The following is a 5,168-nucleotide window of genomic DNA, read 5'->3' on the forward strand; positions in this document are numbered from 1 at the left end:
ATTTATTGCATATAAATAATTTTTATAAAAAAAAGTTTCTTTCAATTGTTTTTTGTAAAAAAAAGAAAATGTATATGAGATTTTTTAATAGACTTTAAACCAAGAAGATTCAATAGTATGTGAGATTTAATACTTGAAAAATAAAATAGTCTATAATGTAGCGTCTGTTTTGAGGTATTGAGACAGAAATTAAGAGACTAAAATTCAGTATCATGTTTATTAGTTTAGAAACTAGTACTTAAATTCCAGTCTCTATTTTCAAAATTTCAATATTCTAGTATCTCCAAAAAGTGGGGACACACATTACAAGAAAAACGTTGAGTACCATCGGATTTAGCGAGAAACGTTACTGTCAGATTTTTCGACCGTTATGAGTGAAAATTCGTCTCTTGAATAAGTTACTATCAGATTTAGAATTCCGTCGCTAAATTCGACGATGAATAGAAGCGCGAAAATTAATTTTATTAGCACCGAATTTACCGTGGAATTTTCCGTGGAAAAATTTCGATGGTAACAGAATTTAGTGAAATGCGTCATTTAGGGTGTAATTTAGGGTTTGCTTTGGGTTGATGGTGTATTGGATGATTGTTAATTTTCTTTGTTTATTGTTGTCTGAGTTAATTAGTGCTGATTGTTATTAATTTTCTAAGTTAATTTTAGCTTGTTAATTTTTTAAGTTAATTATCGACTTATTATTGATTGTTGTTAATTTTTTAATTTATTATTGTCTGAATTAATTGTTTTCTGAGTTAATTAGTGTTGATTATTGTTAATTCTTTGAATTAATTTTAACTTGTTAATTTTTTAAGTTAATTATTTACTTATTATTGATTGTTGTTAATTTTCTGAGTTTATTGTTGTTTGAATTAATTATTTTATGAATTAATTTGTTGAGTTGATTGTTGTTAATTTTACTAAGTTTGTTGTAATTTACTCATTTGAATATATGAACTTTGATTTGTTTGTATAATTATAATTTGTGTGTTGATTATGTTTGTAGTTTGTGTGTTAATTATGTTTATAGTTTGTAATTGAAGGTATACAGCTTACTATTCTAGAAAATGCTCCTGTAGACAGTAGGTTTGTAAGTTGCTGAAATTGTATAAATTTAAATAAATATCCCATTTGAGAGTCATACATATGCAAGTTAGTGGATTACTTATAATCTTAAATATATAATTACTTTTTTTTCAATATTTTATTATCTAGAGAGTTTTAACTATGCAATTTACTTAGCCACTATGAGACATCTTGTTTTTTATATCAAACTTTATGTATGTTCATCTTTTCTGGATTTAGAGTATACTAGTGCTACTTTTTTTCCATACACGAGTAATTATTATTTTTCTTTTTTATTCTTAAACTTTGATGTGTGAACTTATTTGTAAACATTTAATGAAAAATTATAGACAAATTATTATGAAAAATTATAAAATTTTGAATTTTGTTAGTTTAAAAAGAGATTGAATTTAAACATTTAAAATTATATATTGAATTTTTAAACAATTTTTTTAAATAAAATTTAAGATTGTCATTGGATTTTATTGGGGGATAAATCCGATGGTACCAAACTCTAAAATTTTGCCAATTAAAAGTTAATATCCGCCATTAAATTCGCCAGTAATTAGCAGCGAACGAAAAAATCCGTCGGTAATAATTACCGGCGAGGTTTATACCGTCGAATTTATTCCGAATGTAAACATATTACCAGTGAATTTTTTTGGTAAATCCGACGGTAAATATGACGGTATCAGACGAATTTTTTGTAGTGACAGGGGACTGAAATTTTTGGAGACGGGGACTGAAACTTTAATAACTTTTTTTTCTCAAATGCCCTCATTCAAAATTTCATATTCCAAATTTATCCTTCACTCCCAACTTCATCCCACCTCTCACCCACTACCCAACCCCACCCCACCTTTCACTCCTCCACCACACCTCCGCTACCACTAACAACAGTGCCGACAGCAACAACAACAATGTCATTAATCAGATTCAACAACAACAACAATTTCATAAATCAAATTTAACAACAACAAAATAATTTCATAAATCAGATTCAACAACAATAACAATAATACAAAAAACAAGAACAATCTCATAAAATTAAAAACAACAATCTCAAAATAGAAAAGAGAAGAATAGCAAGACATAGAGGTGACACAGTGGCGTGGAACTGGAACAGAGACGACGCAGTGAGCACAGAGAACATAGACGACACGGTAGACCATTGGTGAGCAGGGATGGATTTACTCATACAGGAATGGGGGCAAGTGCCCCAGTGAAATTTTAAATATTATTTAGTGACTCTCAGTAATAAAAGTTAGTTGCCGCCACTACAAATCTAGTTTTGATCCCAACTTCAAATTCCTAACCCTTTTCCCTTTTTTCTTCAATTTTCTTTCTCTGCAGCTCTGCCCCACTCCAAGTCTCCAGACTTACTGCCGCCACTCCCGCCAACTTCACTGCCGCTGACGTCGCTCAACACTGTCCCGTTCTGGCGTTATGCCTGTCAAGCTTCTTCAACACCTGCGTCGTTGCCATTCAGCATTTCTCCTTGCATAATTGCTCCACGCCTCCACTGCCGTTCCCGTTATGCACTTCTGCCTGACGTATTTTGCCACTCCGTCTTTGTTTGTTGCCACTTCGTCTCTTGCCACTCCGTCATCTCCAGTTTCTCGTTACTTCAGGCATTGGCCCCATCGCTCCTCTTTGGCTCTAGTCTTCACTCTTCACTCTTCAGCCTCTCGAGTGAGTCTGTTCGTCCTTGTTACCTGCTAGGCGCCGTACCGTTGCTTGCTGCTGCCTCCTGGAGTCTTGCCATCTTAGTACATTCATTGATCTGTGATCTACTTGTTTCATTGCTTAGATATAGTATTTTGTTTGGAGTCTTGCTAAATTGGTATCATACTTGATATTTTTATTGTTCTGTTTGTTAATTATTTGTGTAACTGTGTATTGACTTATTTTGAATTAGAAATTTAGGATATTATTCTTCTGTTCTTCACTTTTTTTATTGCTGTTGAAAATTAATTTGAGTGACTTGTTAATTGTGTGTATCGACTTATTTTGAATTAGGAGTTTCGGATATTGTTCTTTTGTTTTTCACTTTTTAAATGATTGTTTAATGACATATATTAAAAGAGAGATATTTGATTGTATTGAAAATGAAAATATTATTCAATCTTTTTAAAATATGAAGCCAAGAAGGATGGAATTATAAATTATTTGTTATTATTTTGATTTATTATTTTAGTTTTTTAATTTGTTGGTTAGATAATTTAAAGAGTAATTATATTTTACAATATCATAATACAATTATAAAAATTATTATTATATTATATATATTTTGCTCCTACTGTCAAAAATTTTTGGATTCGTCACTGTCAATGAGCATAGAAAACAAAGGTGCAATGGATTCGACCCTAAATGCAAGATCGACTACGGCGAGTTTGACTCCATCTACCTCACAGACAGTAAAGACAACTGTGATGACAGAACGAGCGAGAGACCAAGAAAGAGAGGAGAGAAGGAGGGAGAAGCAGAATAAACAAAAAAGTATAAAGAAAAATAGAACAGGAAAAAGGAGAAGGAATGGATATAATAAGCATGTTGGTTTACTTGGATGAGAGGAGAGAAGACCTAGACCTAGCTAGTTAGGGAAGACTAGAAATTAAAGAATATAAGATAAGATGTAACACAGTCAACGCGGTTTCGAAAACCGAAAGGGTGAATAATTCTATTTCTATGGCACCTTTCGTTAAATACAGGGTATTATAATGTCCATCCATCCTTGTGTAATTTTGTACTTTGATTTCAAATATTAACTAAATTTATATTTTTAATTTTACACATGATTTATTTGTTAAGATTGAGGTTGAACTGTGGATTTGTTTCTCATTCCGATCCACTGTTGTCAGTATAAATAATTTTCTTTACATTGATTGTTGTTTTAAGTTTATATAAAATAAAAGTTTAATTATTATTTTATTAGTCTTTATAATTTTATAAAATTTATAATTAAATTATTATAATTTTTTTAATTAAATTTTTATATTATTTTTAATTTTATAATTAAATTATTTTCATAGGCGGAAATCCTGTATTTTCTAAGTTTTTGTGCAAGAAATTACAAAATTTTTTTTTTCACCAACGATGTGAATTAGGAAGGATTGGTAGACGAAATCTAAATCGAAGATTGAATCTTGATATACCTCAGAACAATACATTTTTGTTACCACGAGATATATTGGCAGCTGCCAATCATTTGATTGGAATGAAATTTGGAATAGGTACACTTGATGATATGAATCATTTAAAAAATAAACGTATTCGTTTCGTAGCAGATCTCTTACAAGATCAATTTGAATTGGCTCTAGTTCGTTTAGAAAATATGATGTCAAAACATTAAAATTAATTAATTAACAAAATATTTTTTTAAAATATATATAGTCAAAAAAATTAATTAGATTATTAATTCTAAATATATTTAATTTGTAAAAAAAATATTCAATTAATTCTAATTTTTTTATACTAAAAAAAATTTGATTACAAAATTAAAAATAAAATAAAAATTCAATAAAAAATATAAAAATCTAATTACAAAGTTAGTAAAATTATAAAGACTAATAAAATAATCTAACATACACAAAATTTGGACTTTTTAATATGAAAAATAAAAGCAAGTTGATGCTAGGTAGACAAAAAAAAAAACAGTAAGAATTTGTCTTATTTATCATTAATTAATTGTCGCAACAATTAATGAATGTTAAATAAGATAAGTTATGGCTGTTTTTGGCTGATTTTCTTTGGTTACCAAACATTTCCGGATGTTTAATTTGTTCAAACTCAAACATTTCAAACCCAAACTTTAACTCTTTAATGTTGTGATATTTTCATTTTTACTCTTTAAAGGAATTCATCAAGATTTTATTCCTAAAATATTTGTATGCTAATATTGATTCTTCTTCCTTATTCTTGCATGTCTCTAATGGTATTAGAAAGATCCAAATGTTGCAATGAAACAAAATATTCCTATTTACCCAATTTTATGTAACAATTTTGATGAAGAAATGGAATTTTATCCTTGATGCTCTGATTTATCATGATACTACCCATATTAACAAGAAAAGAGAATAAATTGCAGTTTATTTTTAAATACAAAGTCC

The sequence above is a fragment of the Arachis ipaensis genome, chromosome B09 (assembly GCF_000816755.2).
Source record: "Arachis ipaensis cultivar K30076 chromosome B09, Araip1.1, whole genome shotgun sequence".
Classification (NCBI taxonomy): domain Eukaryota; kingdom Viridiplantae; phylum Streptophyta; class Magnoliopsida; order Fabales; family Fabaceae; genus Arachis; species Arachis ipaensis.